The sequence below is a fragment of the Felis catus genome, chromosome B3 (genome assembly GCF_018350175.1).
Source record: "Felis catus isolate Fca126 chromosome B3, F.catus_Fca126_mat1.0, whole genome shotgun sequence".
Classification (NCBI taxonomy): Eukaryota; Metazoa; Chordata; class Mammalia; order Carnivora; family Felidae; genus Felis; species Felis catus.
This window is the reverse complement of record NC_058373.1, coordinates 30,592,163-30,611,608: the sequence shown is the minus strand read 5'-3', so window position 1 is coordinate 30,611,608 and position 19,446 is coordinate 30,592,163. Positions and strand designations below refer to the sequence as shown.

The following is a 19,446-nucleotide window of genomic DNA, read 5'->3' as shown; positions in this document are numbered from 1 at the left end:
GTATAGATGTGCTATATTTTATGTGAACATTCCCTTATTGATAAGCATTTAGGTCATTTCCAATTTCTTTTTTACTCTTACCAGCAATACTGCTATGAGCATCCTTGGATATTTATACATAACTGTCTGTGCTATAGTTTCTGTAGGAGAAGCTCCTAGAAGTGGGATTACTAGCTTGTAGGGTGTGTGGGTTTAAAATGTTACTCAATATTGCCAAATTACCCTTCCAAAGGTTGAGCCAATTTCCCCTCCTTCCAGTGGTCTATGAGTGTTCATTTTCCTACATCCTTGCCAGCACTGGTTGTTATCAATCATTTTAATTTTTCCCAATCTGATGGGCAAAAAATGGTATCATGTCATTTTCATTTGCATTTCCCTGATTGCTAGCGAGATAGAACATCTTTTCATACATTTATTGGCCAATTTACTTTTTCCTCTGTGGATTTCTAATTCACTGCCAATTTTCTCTTCTTCTGTCTTTTTTCTTATTGATTTGTAGGGGCTCTTTGTATATTAGTGATATTTTCTTCCAGTGTCTCACTTGCCTTTTAACTTGTTTATAGCGTCTTTTGCTGTACAGATGTTTTACGTGTTTATGTACTTGGGTTTATCAAATTTTCACTTTATGGCTTCTGGATTTAATGTCTGGCATAGAAAGGCTTCCCCCACTGCATAAGATTTCATTTCAAATAAGAATTTTATTGCTGAAAAATCTTTGCAGAGCTCCAGTTTGTAGGCTTCTCCTGGCAGCTGCAGCGCTGGCTCTGGGGGAGGGAGGGACAGCCTGTCTGTCCTTTCTTTTTCATTACTGCTGTTCCTTCTGTCTGTCTGGCTTCGGGGTCACGGTCACTCTGTGTCTCTTTGGACCTCTGTCTCTTATGTGGTCTTCTCCCTGGCCAGGGTCTCTCCCTGGCCAGTACTTTCTGTGTCTCTACTGTTTTTCTATCCCCAGCTCTTTCCCAATGGACAACGGTAATTAGGGACGTGGGATAGTGGCTGTGGCAGTCCTCAGCGGTTTGGAAGGCAGTCAGGGAATGTACCCTGCCCCTCCCCCCAGCTTAGCCCCAAGTCTGTTGGGCCGGTGGAGCAGACCCTGGCCCAGTTCTCTCTTTCAGACACACTCATTTCCTGCTGGGAGCCTTAGGGTAATCTCTGAGCCAATCTAAATCCCTCCTCCACCAGGAAGCCTTCCTGGATACCTCCTTCTTCTGCTTCCACAGTCCTAGACCTGGCCTCTCTTTGTCCTCACTGGTCTTTCCCCATTCTGCCTTCTAAGCACTGAGCTACGTGGGGCCACCTCCCAGGATCTCGGTTTCCACCTGGGTAAAATAGGTCCTGGGAGTCTGTACCAGCTGCTGAGAGGCATGGCCCATGTGGGATACAGCCAAGCTCTGGGAAGGTGTCCCCTCTTGCCCTTTCAGTACTAGCTCACCACCAAAAAACAAACAAAGAAACAAAAAAACAACCAGGCACCACAGGGGAGAATTTTCATGTTGCTGACAGAGAGATGGGGACTTAGTTCCACAAGGGTGATGACTGATGGCTAGGGCTCCCTATTTTCTGCCCAGCGCAGGGCCCTAAGCCCAGTGCGAGGCCTGGCTTGGGGAGGTACCTAGGAAAGCAAGAACAGTGCGGGAAGATGCTGAGCCTGGGGGAGGAGGAGGGCAAGCAGAGCATGGCATTCTGGGAGCTCCTTCTGTGTGGCGAGGCGTTTTCTTCGTGATTCCTTATACTAGGGACTAGAGGTGCTCATGGGAACACCCCCATTACCTCCTGGTGATGAGGGCTCCAGGTGGGCTCAGTATTGCCTCGCCCTGGAGACCTCTGTATAGGGCTGTCGGGAGGGTCTGGGCCGAGGTGGCAGCTGGGAGACAAGTCAGGAAAACCTGGAGTCTCCTTGAAACATGGCTCAGAAGCCTGTCACTGAAATCCGCGAGGTAACCTTCTCTGGGCTCCTGCAGCCTTCTGGACTTCTGTCCCAGCACCTTCCTCAAGCCCATGATGGCCTGTCCTAGAGGGTGGGAGTGGTGTACTTTACGTCTCTTTATCCCAAATCACCAAGCAGAAAATAGGCACTTACCAGAAGTAGAATGAATGAGTGAATGAATGAATGAAAAGCTGGGTGTGTTGGGTAGAGGGTTCAAGTCTGGGGAAGAGGAGACCTGGGTTCTGGGCTTGACTATTCGGCTGACTTGCTGGATGACCCCTCACCCTCATTGGGCCCCATGTCCTTATCTGTTCAGGGGGTGTGGGTCTCTCAAGCTCTGTGGTCCTGTGGCTGTGTCGGCCAGAGCAGGCGCATGCCTCCATGTCTCTCTCTCTCTGTCTCTCCCTGGCCAGTGCTGCCCTCTTCGGTGGCAGTTTGCTCAGCACCTGCTGGGTGCTGCCCCGTAGCATGGAGCCCACTTTGGCAGCACCTTGGGATAGTGGTTTCCGTGGAAGTCTCGCGTCCCCAGGGTGCGTGGCAATTCTGTTGAACACACAGACCTCTGGTTCCCATGGCTCCCTGGGCTCCGCTGAATGGGCAGGAAGCCAGGAGGGCCGGTGGGAAGCCCCCACCTCTGTGGTGGTCTCCTTTGCCCCCTCTGTTGTGAAGCCTGCAGCCAGGATTTCATGTCCTTCCTGGAAGTTGACGCACAGGCAGGCCCCGGGGCCTGGAGAGCTCGTGGCTCCCACCGCATCTCCCTGCCCCAAATCATTGTCATGCTCTGCCTGTGGTCCCATTTCCATGGCAACTCCTCGTGATGCCACTGAGGAGAGGGGGAGCTTCAGGAAGGTGTGGGGAGAAGGAGCAGGAGGCCCGTTCATCATCGTGGAACATGGCAGCTGGGGGCTTGGGGTGGTGCTGTGGGGATGGCTTGCCCCACCAGCTCAGGTGGAACTGGGCTCAGGGCCGCCAGCCAGGTGGTCTGGAGGCCTGCCAGGACCAGGGCTGCCCGGGTTGGCTTGTGCCAGTCTACCTGGAGCCAGCTTGGGCAGCCACCGAGGGCACCCCTGCCTGGCTGGACGCGGCTCAGAGGACCCAGGCCTGGGGAAATGCCTTGGTTCTGGTTACCCGTCTGTCCCAGGCTGACACCACTGAGTCCTGCCTTGTCCTCCAGGAACAGCAGCCTTTGGAAGGCACCGCTGGGGCTTGCTGGCAGCAGGGGGCATGGTTTGGGGCTGCTGAATGTGGGGCTAGGCAGCTCCCCTGTTATCGGCTCTACCTGCCTGTAGCTGTGTTGTCAGGTCAGGAAAGCCAAAGTGGGCCCAGAAGCCAGCTCAGTGCCCATTTCTCCGCCTCATTCTAGAGGAGACGTTTGTAGCCCATGAAACAAGAAGACTCTTGGCTGCAAAGAGTCCTCCCATCTTCACATGAAGGTGAGAAATTCCACCATTCACATCCTAGACTTGATGGAATGTTGATTTTGGGAGGGACCCAGGGGCCTTTGCCGACTTCTGCCCACATGATGGCAGCCACCTCCACCCCCCCCTCCCCCACTCCCATCCATCCGGAAGGACTTGTGAGTCCTCCTGGGGACTGAGGCCTATGCTGGACAGCGCCATATGGGAACCAAGAGGGAAAGGAGGAGCCAGCCTGGGAAGAACGGAGCTGCCGCTCCTAGCGAGGGCTGCTGGGAGCCAGGCCACGTTAGATGCCAGCTTTCTGCATTTCCCTTCCACCATCGCGGGGCTGTAGCCACTGCTGGGCGCCACTTGCACTTGTGTTTTCCTAATTCTTGTCTTTGTGTTGACTCATGTTTGAAGGTGGGTTTCCCAGTGCTCCCCAAGCCACATATCCATGAAGTCACAGCTGTGATGTGCTGTTGTTGTTATTATTATTATTATTATTATTATTACATGGAAGAATAAACACATAGCTGTGAAAATAAAAACATTTGTCTGTGTACCACCTAGAATCCCTTTGCTCTTGCACTCACAGTGGCAGATGTCCCACACTTTGAGAAGCACCGATCAGCTGGAAAGCTCTTGGTAGCAGCTCAGAAAGGGATTCGGGGATTCACCTGAGAGGTCGAGGAAACTGACGCTGGGGCGGAAACTCAGCCTACGCCTCACAGGGAGAGCTGCCTCCTTGGACTCCCAGCCTGAGTCCTGTGTCTGGGGGCCTTGCCAAGGAGACAGAACCCCCTAGTGCCCTCCCTGACTCGTGGAAGTGGCCCTTGGAGAATGGTGAGGGAATAAAGCAGGAGTGGCTGGGGAAGGAAAGGATGGTGGGTGGGTGGGAGCTGCAGAGGGTCCTTGGGAACCAGGAGGCTGAGGCTTAGGCTCCAGGAGATGCCCCCTGGTGCTCTACCTGCACCTGTCTGCGGGGCCAGCCTCTAGGCCGGCCTCCTGGGCCAGGCTGGGAAGGCAGGCGGGCTCTGGCGCTGGCTGGGCACCACGGTGTGCCGGGCCGTGTGCCCCCATCTCTGTTTATCTTCCCAGTGGACCAGGTGGGATGACTGGTGTCCCCATTTTAGAGATGAGGGAAGTGAGGCTCAGAGACCTGACTGTCTCAAGGTCTTAGAGCCAGCGGGTGGGAAAGCATATTCAGAGCCCCTCCCCCCACTTGGAGCCAGAAACCCCATCATTCCCAGAGCCCCACCTGCCCCAGCTGGTGGTATATGAGTGTGCGTGTGTGTGTGTGTGTGTGTGAGAGAGAGAGAGAGAGAGAGAGCACTGTGTAAATTCCAGTGTGTGAGTGATGTATAAATGTGTCGGTAAGTGTATGTATGTATACATGTGAGAGCATGTATGTACGTAAGCATGAGTACGAATGTGTCAGCGAGTGAGAGCACATGCGCACGCGCACGTGTGCGCGATGTATGTTTATTGCCCAGCCAGGTGTAATCAGACCCATTTGTGTGCATGGCCCCCTGCTGCTCCCTAGAATTGTCCCCTGCTGCCTGGCTGTGGCTGACAGCTCATCTCTTTCTCCCACAGCCTCCTGTGCCCACAGGCCCTGAGGCTCCGGTGCCCACAGGCAAAGAGGGCGACTGAGTCAAACCCAGGCTGACCCCAGCCCATTTGCATTCCCCAAACGCCTGCCTGACCTGAGGTAAGAAGCCACTGTGGGCCGCAGGGCAGAGTGGGGGTGGCATGGGCCATGGGGGCAGATATGGGGTCCCCAAGGGAGAGGCCGTAGGGAGGCTGTGGAAAAGTAGTCTTTCTTGGGGTGTCCCCGTCTCTCTGGCCCCACATGAAGTCGGGTCCGGGAGGTTTGATCAGGTAGTGCCACCTTCTGTTAGCCCTTGCTATGGCAGGGCTCTGTCCGCTAGCTCAGAAGCCTGGAATGTTCTTCTGAGTGACGTGGTTTCATGGACGCACTGGCTAATGGGTTCCCGTGTTGTGTGGGAGGTCACTAATGGTGAGCAGAAGGGATTGTCCTTGGTTCTGTCACATTGTTGACCAAATGTGTGCATGACTTCAGGTCAGGAGGGAGCAGGAGCGTGTGGATTGAGACCGGGTCCAAGAAACTGTCAAGAGGAGCTGGTACTGGCTCCAACATGTGGACTTTAAACGGACCTCCAAGCCAGAGTCCGCACACAGATCCAGACACCTTTGGGGCAGGCTGAGGCTCAGTGCCAGTCGTGTGCATGTGACAAGTACTGGCAGCCAGGTGACCTTGGCTTTGTGTGAGCAGTGCGGGTGGCCACTTGGATTGTATCATGAGGAGCAGGACATTCAGAATGTGGGAGGTGATAGGCCCTCCCGCTGTGTCCCAGGTGGGGTAATATGGAGAAACTACAGCAAGTGCTGAGGGGGAAGGAAGGAGCTGGGTTGCTGCTTGACCTGACTCCTGGCTTGCTTGTGACCTTGGGCGAGTGACTTTTCCCCTTTATCTGGGCCAATCTGCTGCTGTTCTTGACAGGCTTCTGGGACCCATGAGAAAGCTGCTGAGGGACTTTGCTAAACAGAAGGAATGCTAGGGGAAGGCTGGGGGCAGCAGGCTGGACTGGACCGTTATCATTATTTTCAGAGGAAGGAGACCCAGAGGCTCTGTAGGGCAGTGGGCCTCGAACCCCTTCTCCTGAAGGATTAGGTGAAAGTCGTGGTGTGGCTGAGGCTCAGCCAACACTGTCCTCCCACCCAGGAAGCTGGTGAGGTGTGGCAGGAAGTGGACAGCTGGATTTCCTTCCAGAAACTAGGCCTTGCTTTGAAGTCCAGTTGTCTCTATCAAGAGATTCTTGCTAATCAGTCAGGTCTGAGTGGAATGAGCAGCTAATCAGCCCCTCTGGTTTAACCTGTAATTGCTGCTGGGAGATGGGGAGAAGGATGTGGTCAGGGTTCTCCGCAGGGCTACCAAGGGTGATGGGAGGGGTGTGGGCAGGGGCGGCAGAGAGGCCGGGCTCTGCCCCTAGCCTCGTCAGGGGCCACAGTATCCTTCTTGCTGCCCAGGGGGATGGCACCGGGCACCAGGGAAGCTCAGCGGGCAGAGATACACTAAGAAATGAATGCAGGGAGGAGGAGGGGAGGTCTGGGCTGAGCCTTGAAGGCTAACGGGTTCTTTTAAAATGTTCTATTTTCCTGATTATTAAAAACAAAACAAAACAACACAACAGCACGTTCTCTATAGAAAATGTGAGTATTTGGGTGTTTTGCCTGTCAGTCTTTTACCAAATATGTATTTGTGACATAAATGGGATCAGACTGTACTTACTGTTTTCTAACCTGCCTTTTGTACTTAATACTATACCAAGCTCATTTTCCCATCATGAAATACTCTCTGTAATGTGATTTTTAATGGCAGCGTAATGTTCCAGCCTGTGTGTGGTATCTCTTGTGTAACAGTTCTGTTACATATTTTGATTGTTTCCAATGTGTGTCGTTATAAGTAGTGCCTGCATGAACAGGATGATGTATGTAGAGTTATGATGGGCAGACAAGGTTTAGGGGAGGGGGGGGCCCAGGTGAAGCAAAGGTATAGAGGAAGGGGGCTTTGGGGTGTCTGGGGAGTGACGTGCCTAGGAGGGAGCCTCTGAGGTGTGCTGAGGGGCTGAGACCTGGCCCAGCCAAGCTCTGCAGGAAGCCAGGGCTGCCTTGCTGACTCCTGCCTCCCATGCCCGCTCCCCTGCCAACTCCTTTGGTACTCCCGTGGTAAGAGGGGAGGGGCAGGATGGCAGGGTGGGGGAAGGCCAGGCAAAGCTGAGGGTCCCAGATGCCGCAGCCCTTGACTTCTTGCTCACTGGCAGGATCAAGGGCATTTAAATCAAGCCCTTCTGGGGCGCCTGGGTGGCTCGGTTGGTTAAACGTCCGACTTCGGCCCAGGTCATGATCTCACAGTCCGTGGGTTCGAGCCCCGTGTCGGGCTCTGTGCTGACAGCCAGAGCCTGGAGCCTGTTTCGGATTCTGTGTCTCCCTCTCTCTCTGACCCTCCCCCATTCATGCTCTGTCTCTGCCTCAAAAATAAATAAACTTAAAAAAATTAAAAAAAAAATCAAGCCCTTCTGTCTCTGGTGAGCCCTGCTCAGGTCTCCACCTTGCAGGAAGGGTGTACACACTGGCTCTGAACATTTACTGACTCCTGAATCAGAGACACCCTCCTTCATCCCCTTGGTGGGCAGTGGGAGGAGACCCCTGACCCTGAAGAGCCAGGGAGGGAGGCTTGGCATGGGGTGTCACTCCTAGGAGGCTTCTCTGACCTCTGAGTGTCCCATCCCCAGCGGGTGGCCCTATCCCCAGGACTCCCCTCCCTTGTGCACACATGTCCACCCAGCATGTGAACGAACCACGCTCAGTGGAATCACTTGTGGGCATGGGTCTGTTTCTCCCCAAAGACTGTGGGTCTCCTGGGGCCAACGTAGCCTTTTCCCCTTTGATCCCTTGTGATGAATACCAGGTACAGCACAAGTGCTTGCGGAAGTTGTTCGTTCTTTCAGTGACTCATTCGTTGTTCATTCGACACATACTTATTGAACAGCTGCTGTGTGTCAGGCACCATTCTACATGTCCAGCATTCATGGGTGAATAAGTTGGACCAGGTCATTGTCCTCATGGCGCTTAAATTCTAACAGAGTAGACAGGAAGAAACCAGATTAAGTAAATTCATCACATAAGGTTAGGAAGTAACAAGTGCCATGGAGAGAAATAAGGCAGGACAAGAGAGCGGGCGAGCAGTGGAAGGAAGCCATTCTCTGCAGGGTGTCAGGAAAAGGCATCTCAGGTCAGGTGCCCTTTGAGCAGGGACCCGAGGAGAGGGGACAGGCCTCAGAGCTCGGACAGGCTCTGAGCTGGGTAAGAGGCGCTGAGAAAGAGGGCTTGCAGGGCCTTGAGTTAGTTTGGATGGAGGTGATTTGTGGCTCAGAGGCTCCTTCTCACTGTCCCGTGGGGAAAAAGCTGTGGGGGGCAAGAGTAGAGACTGGCAGGTGGCTAGGAGGTCCCAGCATCAGTCCAGAGAGAGATGGCTGGCAGGGCCTGGCGGGGGGGGGGGGGGCGGGTGGGTGTGGCTGATCATGGCGGGGTGAGGATGGGCTGCGGGCTAGGAGAGATCTAGGAGAGATCGGAGCCTGAGAACAGGGTGGGTGGTGCAGTCTTTGACGGAGCAAGGGAGGGCCGGGGGACGGGTTTGGAGGGCAATGAAGAGTCCTGTTTGGAAGTGGTGTGTTTGAGATGCCAATATCCACACAGCTGCACAGACCATGGGCATGTGAGGCTGCAGCTGAGGCAGACGCTGGGGTTGGGTGTGTGAAGGAGGGAATTGTCAGCATCTGGTGGGGGGTGTTTTAAAGCTTCTGAGTCTGGACAAGGTCATGAGTCTGGGCCTCACTGCTTAGGGTGAATCCAGCCCCTGGAGGCTCCCTGCCCGTGGGGGTGCCTTGCAGCTGGCTTTACCAGCCCAGAGAAGTCCAGCCACCCTCCCAGCTGCTCCTCCCAATGGCCTAATGGTCGGCACTGTCACTTTGTAACATTCTTCAGGGCTGCTGTGGGCAGGAAATGGGGTGCGGGCCCAGGCCTCTCTCCCTTTCCCTGCAGAGGAGCCTCATCCGGTGAGTCTGGAGCAGCCCAGGCCCCTGTGAGCCCTACTGGTGGTCCTTGTTGTAGGCCTGCCTTCATGCCATGCTCAGGGGCTCCTTGCTGTCTGCGGTTGAGCTCCAGACTCCTCCTCCTGGGTATTCAGGGCCGTTCACGATTTGGTTCCTGTCTTCCTTCTTTCCAACAAGTGACCCTTGTCCTCCGTCCCTGCACACACGAGGTTGGGTCTTCCCTTCCCTTCCCCCCATCTAGAAAACTTTTCTCATCATTAGCCAAACCCCGTCCTTTCCAGAATGCCTCCCCCACTCTCATACCCACTTTGGCCCCTTTGAATGGCTGTCGTTACCTTTCATCTAGTGAGCTACCCTGTCATTTTACTGTCGTCATCCCTACTTTGTCTTAACCTTTGCTCTCCTCACCATCTCCTGCCTCTGTCTCCTGCCCGAGTGCTGCCCCTGCCCTCCACTGTCGAAGCTCTTCCCAAGTGGAATCCGGCTCAAGCCCTGGAGCTCTCCGGGCTGGGGTCCCATGCCTGGCTCTGCATCAGGACTACCCAGGGATGTTATCAAAGGGGGATCCTCAGGGGCCCACAAGGACCTTCTGACCCAGAGTCACTGGGGGAACCCAGGAATCTGGATGGTTTACAAGCCCCACAGTCACTCCTGATGGTTAGCCGGGTTGGGATGCCCCAACCCAGACTCAGACTGGGTGAGTGCAGGTGTCCCTGAGAGTCTGGCCTCTGACCTTTGTGTACACTCCGGCAGGGATGGGGACCGCACTCTCTCCAGGCCAGCCCAGGCCTTGGAGCAGCTCTGATGTGGACAGAGCTCTTCCCTGTGCTGACTGAACTCAACCTGCCCCCCTCGTCCCCCAACGAAGCCTCTCTGGAAGGGTCTGGGCTCCACATGGGGCGGGGGCCGCGTTTGGCACTCAGAAGCTCTCCTTTCCTACTCGCAGGGCGCTGGGGGGACTACCATGAGGTGGGGACTCGGGTGATGTCTGTGGCTTGATGGGGGAGTCACCTTCTACCCCCTCTGCCTGCCTGGAGCAGCTCCCCCAGTGTTGAGGCCCCGGTTGCAGTCACACCTCCAGCCCTCTGTGCCTCTCCGCTGACATCCCCCAGGTCTCTGTGCCTCTCTGCTGACCTAGTGGCCACCATGGGTGTTTCGAGAGCGTGTCCCATTCCTCATCTTATGTCATCTTTATCACAGCCGTGTGGAAGGTGGATGCTGGTATGCCGTCTGTTCTAATGAGTACTCATTTAGTGCCTATGCTGTGCCGAGCGGTGTGCTGGGGATGATGGCAACAAGCCAGGATTTAGAGAAGGGTGGGGGCTCATCTGGTGCCACCCAGCTGCTGAGGGCCCGAGTTAGCACAAAAGCCCAGGGGTGTGGGTGTCGCAGTGTGCTAGGTCTGGTGGACAAAGGATGGGGGTGCTTAAACAGACACTCGTCTCACGGCTCTAGAGGCTGGAAGTCGGAAATCACCGTGTCGGCAGGGCTCTGAGGGCAGGAGCTCTCTGTGACTTGTAGATGGCTGCCTTTCCCGTGTCTTGCCCTATCATCTTCCTTCCATGTGGGTCAGTGTCCAGATTTCCCTTTCTTTTAAGGACACAAAGCCATATAAGATTAAGGGCCCACCCTACTCTGCTATGAGCTCATGCTAATTAATTGATTACATCTGCAATGACCCAGTTTCCAGATAAGCTCATTCTGAGGCACTGGGGTTTAGAAGTTCAACATGTCAATTTGGGGGGACGCAACTCAACTCATAACAGTGTGCGAGTAGCCTAGGATTTCCACAGCAATGACCTGTCCCACAGTGGACCAGGCAGCCTGCATGGTGGTGAGCATCTCATGCTATGAGGGGTGCGAGGGGAGTGTCAAGGCTGCCCCGAGCCATCAGGGATACAGAGAGGAGATTCCGACATCAGGACCAGGACCTGGGCTTCTCGGAGGTTTGTTTCAGCTTAGCATATTAAGGGGGGCCTAGGAACATGGCTCCTGGCGTGGGCCCCCCGCAAGCCAGTCCCTGTGCACTCTGGGTGGAAGTCGGGGCTGGGACTCCCTGGCTGCTGCACCCCCTGGCTGGGTGAGCTCAGGCAGTTGTTTTCCCTGCTGGACCTCAGTCTACCTGACTGAATTGTCACAGGCTTGTTTATGTCACAGGCCTCTAAGTGAGGCTTGAAGGAGAGTGAATAGGAAGCTGCTTTGCTTTTGTTCATTTTCTTTTTTTTTTTTTTTTTAATTTTTTAATGTTTATTTTACTTCTGAGAGAGAGCGAGAGAGAGAAAGAGAGAGACAGAGTGCGAGTGGGGAAGGGTCAAAGAGAGAGGGAGACACGGGGATCTGAAGCAGGCTCCAGGCTCCAAGGTGTCAGCACAGAGCCCAAAACGGGGCTTGAACCCATGGACCGTGAGATCGTGACCTGAGCTGAAATTGGTGCTTAACCGACTGAGCCACCCAGGCGACCCTCTTCTGTTCGTTTTCATTTGTTGACTCTGTAGGTGTTATATTAAGTGCGGCTGTTTGCTAGGCCCTGTGCTGTCCCGGGGACACAGAGATGAGATGGTCATAGTCCCGGACCTCAAGGAGCACACAAGACATGGTGGGGGGCAGGCGGGTGAAAATTAAGCCCCCTGTGGAGTCTGACTGCCTGGGATCCCAGTCCCAGGTCTGCCTCTCGCCGCTGAAGTTATGAATTCAGTCTGTTTACTTAAGTAAACAGGGCCTCGGTCTTTTCATTGGTAAATTGGGAACAATAGTAGCACCCGCCTTGTGTGGATTAGTAGGTTGGTGCACATAAGGGCTTAGAGCAGTGTCTGGCACATAGTAAATGCTCAATAAACATAATTCTAAGTCATCAGTACAGGACAGTGTGATAGAGGGTGGTAGAGGAGCTTATGGGGAGCTATGCATTGTTAGGCTCTGGGAACCCAACAGATGTGGCCCCTTGCTTGCATGGGCGCCCTATCATCCTGTTAACCCTTTAGCCCTTTGCCACCTTTTGCTCTGAGTGTGGGATGTTGAGAGGGATGTGGGGCAGGTGGGCCCAAAGGGAGAGGTTCGAGGCCTTCTGACAGTCACAGATGGGGGTCCGGAGGGCCTGTGCGGCAGCTGCTGCCACTCCTGCCTCTGCCTCTGGGGTGCTCTGCAGTCATGGAAGGGGTCCTGGGGTGCTTGGTTTTTGTTAGCCTTTGTGTTTAGTCCACGGGTTTCGTTTCGGGGAGAGAAGATGGTGGGGAAGCCAAATTAAAATTCCGCTTCAAGAAGTGAACAACTTCCCAATTAAAGGATTCTTATTTGTGAGATGCCTTGGAGGCCTTTTCAATCAAGAGGCTCTTCTGAGTAAGAAAAGGGCTTGAGCTGGGGTTGGAGAGGCGGGGCGGAGCCTGAGCTGCAGCCAGCGGGGTGGGGGATGCGGAAGATGCCCAGCCTTGGGAACCATGGCTCTGTGTGATGGGTGGGGTAAAGCTGTAGCTCTTTTTTGCTCGCCAGCGGGGGGTGGGGGCTGGCATCGAGACGGTAGAGAAGGGGGAACAGTCCCCACTCGAACCCCCTCAGCCCTTAAACCCTCTCTGGCCCCAGCCTGCATGCACCAGTGCCCTCCACCAGGACCCTTCTCTCTTTCTCAGCCGGCCCTGTGCTCTTGCACTCAGGCCAGATGGAGCTGGGAGGAGGCTTGGGCGGGGTGTGTGTGTGTGTGTACGACAGTCTGTAATGATGGAGGTGGCCTGGACCTTGTGCTTAGGGGCAGCCAGAAGGGGGGCAGCATCCTCTTGGCCTCTGAGATTGGTTCCCTGGTGCCTATGTCATGCCTGTTACCCTGATGCAGGCCCTCCTGGTGACATCTGGTTGTGGCTCTGGTGCTGTCTGGTGGGTGTGGCCCCCTGCCTTTCGACCTAGCACCCCACCCCTCACTAGCCAGCTGGTCTCCTGGGAGGCTGGATCTGCCCTGGTTTAGGCTGAGTATCTGCTGGGTGTCCCAGGAGGGACACATCCTCAGATTCTGCGAGAGTAAGCCAGCCTGGCTCAGCTATGCCTGAACCCTACTTACAGATGAGGAGCAGAGGCTCAGTGAAGTGCGGTGACCCCTCAACACAGAGAGGGCTTCTTGCTGAAAGGGGCTTCTCTTCCTCTGTCCCCTGAGGCCTTCCAGGTCACTAAACAGAAAGGCGCTGGAGGGGACATTGGCCAAAGCCCTCCCCTCGGTGGACAGGCCGGGCCTTTAGCCCAAGCCCCACAGGGTCTGCCCCCAGGAGTTGCCAAGGTCATTTGAGGAGACCTGCCACGGATGGCTCCGCCATCCAGGTGATGTGGAGGGTGGCGGGAGTGTTTTCAGCCCACACCTGCCATCCCCCTCCCCTAGCATGTCCTACTTTCTGGGAGCCACTGCAGCGAGGCTGTCTGTGTAAATAGCCAGAACTGGGAGAGCCGGGCCCCTCTGAAAGGTCAACGGACCATGTAGTTGCTCCCCAGAGCTAGTAATTGGGAGAGCATGATGTACTGGTTGGGGACAGGGAGGGGGCCGTCCAGTAGCCAGGGAGAGGGTGGGCCATCAGGGAGGATGGGGTGGATGCTCCAGACCTCAGGGGGGTTGTCCTGCTCAGGCACTCTGACCAGGCTGGGAGCTGGCTAAGTTCCAGCCCTGCCACTTACTGTGTGTTCTTTTTTTTTTTTTTTGTAAGTATTTATTTATTTTGGGGAGAGCACAAGCAAGGAAGAGGTAGAGAGAGGGGAACAGAAGATCTAAAGTGGGCTCTGTGCTGACAGGCTGACAGCAGTGAACCCGATGCAGGGCTCAAACTCACAAACCATGAGATCATGACCCAAGCAGAAGTCAGATGTCAAACCGACCGAGCCACTCAGGTGCCCCCAGTCTGTGTGTTCTTGAGCAAGTGACTTGCCTCTCTGGACCTCAGTTTCCTCCTGGGTGGCACAGATAACAGTGGAGCTGAGGTGGTAACGGTCACAGAGGATAGTGTGTGTGATGTGGAGGGCTGGCAGCCGTGTGTGTGGAATGTGGGTTTGTGGACTGTGTCTTAACACCATTTGGTGGGACTGGTTCCTGTTCCAGCCCTGCCGCTTGGGAGGGGCTTCACTTCACTTAACCTCACTTTCTCCATCTGCATAATAGGCATATGATAACCTTTCTCGAAGGGGTCTGTACTCCATCATTGGGTGTCCTCTTTGACCTTCCCCCGACCCATTTAATGAGCCCATTCTTCCTGAGTACCTGGTGGGGTTTGCCTGGGCTTGGTCGCCACAAAATGAGTAGGTGACATGGTCCCAGCTTTTAGTTAGCAATGTGAAGTTAGAGAGCCAGAGGAGATATGCTGTGAGGCCCCAGGAAAGGGAGACAGGAGCTGGAGATGTCAGGGAGGGCTTCCTGGAAGAGGCCAGACCTTAGTGTTCAGGAGGAATTGGGAAACAGGTGGGGCAGGGAGGAGTATACAGAGGGCAGGAGAGCAAGCACAGGGCAGTTTGTGAGCTCCTGAGAGCAGGCAGTGGGAGGGGGTATAGGTCAAAGCCCAGAGAGGTTCCAGCCCTGGAGCCCTGATGGGGGTAGGGGAGTTGGGAGTGGGACAGCTGTGTCCAGACGTAGGACAGGGGGACAACAAATATGCGGCCTCTATCCCAGCACGGAGCTTGGCGCGGGGCCTGTGGGGACGGTGGGATTCAGTGTAGGGTCCGTGCACAGACAGGAGTCCCCAGGCTGCAGGGGCTTAGGTGGGAGGTTTGAAAGCCTTGTGTGAGGCCTAGGAAGGGGCTGGTGGCAGCTTCCCAGAATGTCAGGGTAGGCCTGTGCGGAAGCTCTACCTGGAGCTGGGGGTCAGCATGAGAGCAGTATCTAGCCACGATTCAGGAACCAGGAGGTCCGGCTTCTCGAGGCCAAGAGACCAAGGAATGGAGAAATAGGAGGGTCTCTGGCAGGCTGGGAGGGCTGGAAAACTCACCTTTATTGAGCACCCGCTGTGTGCCAGGTTGAGTCAGACTTGCTCTGAACTTGGGCTTGCACAACAGCCCATAGAGGGGGCTGGCACTTAGCCTCATCCTAAGGTGTTGGAAACTAGGCTCAGATTGGCTAGTGACTCACCTGCCCGGGTCATATTTCAAATCTGAACTCCAAACTTCTTGCCTTTTCAATGGCCCCACAGTATTCCCCAGGGCTGTGGTTTTTAGAGGCGATGACTTCAGACTTCCCTGGGTAAGCTCAGTAAAGGGACATCCAAATATGCGGTCTCCTTGGTTTTATCTCTCTTGGCGGGGCTCAGAGGTTGAGGGTATGCCCAATGTCACACAGCACTGGGGGCTGCAGTGCCTGGCTCCCTGGAGAGGAGATGTGTGCCCCTCCCCTCTGTGGAGTGTGGTGGCCCCTGCCAGGCCCCACCAGGTCTATGGACAGAGGAGTCTTTCCGTCCAGGAGCCAACTCAGGTCTCTTAGTCACTGAGGGAGGCTTTAAAATCTCAGCCCCAAATTAAAACCTATGAGTGCTTCAAAACAATGAAAAATTTCCCTAATAAAAGAGGAGGCACACTCAGGCATGTCCTAAATGAATGGAGTGACTTCCGGGATTAATCCAGGATGTATGGGAGGGCGCCCAGCCGGGAAAAGCGTGCGATGGAGATTGTAACAAATTGTTTGCTCTCAAGAGGAATAATTCTTAACGTGCACCGGCCGCAAGTGGAAGGCACCTTGGCCGCTGGCAGCCACAGTCCCTCATTAGCCGGCCCTGAGCAGGGTCTCCGCTAGGGCGGCCTTACCTCTAGGCCTCTGGGCCTTCAGTGATGACCTTCCAACCCCATAAGCCAGTTGAGTGGGAGTGAGTGGGCCCCAAATCTGTCCTTAGAGCGCCTGCCCCAGGGCCTTTAGAATCCTGCTTTCTCCCCTGGCTCTGTGCCCTTGGCTAGGTGGGAGGGGCGGTGCTTGCTGAACAGCATTTCCTCCTCCCCTGCTGTGTGCAGGCTCTTCCTCTAGGACCTCCTGAGACTCAGGCCTGCCCATTCCTCCACCTCGGATCACTCTGGGCATCTCTGCACAGACGTGTCTCAGTTTGCCTGTCTGAGCTTGGGCAACTGCTTCCTCCCCAGCTCCCTGGTCTCAGGCACAGGAGGAGGTGGGGGCAGCACAGTTCTCCCCAGCCAGCCCTCCAGCCTCTTCCTTAGTCTTAGTGCTGAACCTGGGGAAAAGAGGCTAAGCCAGTTCTCACTGTGGGACACCACCTCTAAGGTGTGAATGCTGGAGAAAGGCCTCCTGTGGCTCACTTCCCACCCCCAGCTGGGGTGTGGCCCGCACAGAGACAAGAGCACCAGTTTCTGAGTGAGACAAGCCTGAAATTTGGGCCCTAGCTCTCCACTCTCCAACTGTGGCACCCAGGCACCCACGGTCTTTCCCAGCTTCCTCGTCTTTAAGATGGGAATCTTTTTATCCTCACCATCGGCCCACAGTTCTGAGAGCACGATCTCGTTCAGCCACACAACAGTCCTAGGGAGTGGGTCCTGTTATCATCCCCACTATGCATTTGAGGAAACTGAGGCTCAGAGAGGTCATGTGAGTTGCACGGAGTAAGGTTGGACCACGACTCAGACCTGGGTCTCTGAGTCCCTGTCACTGTTTCATAAAGTTGTTTAGAGAAAGGGGCCCAGGTCGTGGGTGCCGCTCTGTAGACCTCGTCTCCACCTGCTCCCTTTCCTCTGCTGAAGAGGTGCTGAGGCCCTTCAGAGGTTGAGGCAGGAGACACTGGGCACAGGGAGCCCTGGCCCCCTTCTGGCCAACCCCCTCTGGCGTACAACTGACCTGTCCTTTTATGCATCCATTCACTTATCAAGCGTTTACGAAACGCCTACTAAATGCCGGGTGCTGTTCCAGGTCCTGGGGAAATAGCACGTAGAACGTTACACACACTGATTCTGCTCTCAGGTGGTTTCTATTCTTGTGAGAGTGAGTGAGCCAGACCACGAATAATTCGGATAACGTCAGATGGCGATGAGATTGGGAGGGAAGGAAACAGGACGATGAAATAGGGAATGGCTGGGGTAGGCTGGGTGGCTTTGGAGCGGGAGGCATCCAGGCAAAGCCTTTCTGAAGAGGTGGTACCGAAGCCAAGACCTCATGTCTGAGAAGAAATGGCATTCCAGGCGGGCTGAACTAGGCAGAGGCCTGGTGGTGGGAAGGAGCTGGGTGTGTTTGAAAACCAGGAGGAAGATAGCATGGCTGGCAGTGGGGAATGAGGGAGAGAGGGAGGAGGAGGGGGGGAAATGGGAGGGGGTGCTCAGAGGCCCTACTGAGGAGCAGGTTTTATTCAGAGTACAGTGGGAAGCTCTGGAGAGTGCTAAGCAGGAGAGTGACAGGATCTGATTTGTGCTTTTCAAATCTGGCCACCGTGGGGAGAGAATGGATTAGAGTCGGTGGCAGGGAAAGCAGGGAGCCTGGGGGAGGCAGGTGCAGGGTCTGGAGGAGAGCCGTGGGGTCATAGCTGGGGGTGGCTGCTGGACCGTCCCAGTATTGGGACCTACTGCACGTCTGTAGATGCTCTCAGAACGGCTTCTCACGGCTCGTCACACTTCTTCCAAGGTCAAAGGCTTTGCTCTATACGCTGGGTCATCTCATTGCCAAGTCTGTTTTTCAGATGAGGAAATTGAGAGGCTCACCTCAGTCCCACACACGGCCTTCCTGCAGACGTCCAGCATTGACAGGAGGGTGGCAGGGAAACTTGGGGATCCCGGCACCATCTCCCGCTGATGCCTGGCGTGTGTGTGTGCGCGTGCATGCACGTGCGCGCCCACGAGCAGGCGCGAGCGTCAGGCCCATTAACAAACAGAGAAATAAATTAACAAGTATTCAACCCACCAAATGTTCCTTCTGTTCTGTATAATAGAGCATGGGAACATAATTTTCCCCTGGAGCAAATTGCTACAGCTGAACCTGCTCCTCATTTTCCTCCAAAAACTGCTTAAAATTCTGGAATGCTTGTTGATTTTCGGGTCCTCTCCCTTTCTGCCTCCTGTCTGCACCCCCCAGGCTGCTTCCCTCTGCCTTCCCCATGCAGGGCCTCAGAGGAGCCAGATTGCCACAGAATAAGAGGCCCCACCCTACTGACAGGAGGAACCCGGGGGGAGCAGCAGCTCAGGCCAGGGGCACAGAGGGTGAGGGACGTTGGGTGTGCTGAACTTGAATGAAATGCCCAGGGCTGGCAGAAGGACCAGTTGCTTCCTGTTGTGCCCTGCCGTAGACATGCTGTGCAGCCTTGGGCACGTCACTGTCCTTTCTGGGCTTTATTTTCCAAAACACACCTGCTGTTCCAAATGAGCACACCTTGTGGTATACTGAGCGCTCTGAAAATTGAACCACCTCCTTCTGAGGAGGCCATGTTCAGGGAGTGGGATGCTCCCCTGACCTATTCCCGGGCCCTCCTGTGGAGCCTTTGGAATCAGAGACTCTTGCCCTGCTTCTGAAACCCTCTAGGGCGTTTTTAATTTTCTTAAAGCAAATTAATTTTAATCCACTTTAATTAAACGTGTCTTATAAAAGTGTGTATTTATTTACAGACCTTCTCTTTCTCTGCATAGCCTAACCATTTCTGTCACTCAGAGCCCACTCCAGGTCTCCATTTGCAGGCAGCCCCCTTAGGGGTGAGAACCTGGGATCGGGGGAGGCCCCTGCATGCTGAATCCTGGCTGGCTCGGGTCAGGCTGAGTTACCTTTCATGGTGGCAGAAAGGGAAGTGGGGATCCTGTGCCCGGGAGCCATAAAATTCCAACCTCCTACCCCTAGCTCGAAGAGTCTGGCTATACTTTGTGGAAGATGCAAAGATCCATCAATCCCACATCTGTCTCTGTGATCCTCAGCAGAGGAGTTAAACTCCAAAGAAACTGCCGAGGCTTCTCGGGTCTGGTGAAGGATGAGCCTTGTCTGGAGTCCATAATTCTAGCTGGCCAGACTCTGGCCTGTCTCTGAGCCATAGGACTGCCCCAAACGGTGTCTCCTCCAGGAAGCTCCCCTTGACTTCACCATTGTCTTAGCCTGCTTGGTTGCTATAACAAAGTACCATAGACTGGTTGGCTTGAAATTAATTTTGTCACAGCTCTGGAGGCTGGAGGCCTGAGATCAGGGTGCCAGCATGGTTAGGTTCTGGTGAGCGCTCTCCCTGGCTTGCGGATGGCCGCCTTGTTGTGTGCTCAGACAATAGAGAGAGACAAAGAGATATATTTCTGCTGTCTCTCTTTTTTTCATGTTTATTTATTTTTGAGAGGGAGACAGAGTGCGAGCAGGGGAGGGGCAGAGAGAGAGAGAGGGAGACACAGAGTATGAAGCAGGCTCCAGGCTCTGAGCGGTCAGCACAGAGCTCGATGCGGAGCTTGAACCCACGAACCATGAGATCGTGACCTGATCCGAAGTTGGGCACTTAACCAACTGAGCCACCCAGGCGCCTGTGCCATCTCTCTTTATTAGGGTGCTAATCCTATGAAATTAGGGCTTCACTCTTACGACCTC

At 54.7% G+C, this 19,446-nt stretch overlaps 1 protein-coding gene across 4 annotated transcripts in view; it reads left to right on the top strand.

Annotated features, from left to right (window-relative positions):
• Positions 1–19,446, top strand: part of LINGO1 (leucine rich repeat and Ig domain containing 1) — a 196,716-nt gene that overhangs the window by 17,924 nt on the left and 159,346 nt on the right. For 2 of the 4 annotated variants that reach the window (XM_045059004.1, XR_006598995.1), the window contains exon 2: positions 4,924–5,038. The exons of 1 other annotated variant lie outside the window; for it this stretch is intronic. The gene's annotated coding sequence lies outside the window, so the exon portion shown is untranslated. Of the gene's footprint in view, positions 1–4,923; positions 5,039–5,410; positions 7,295–19,446 lie in introns of those variants that run through there. One more of the 4 variants, XR_006598996.1, reaches the window with a different exon arrangement.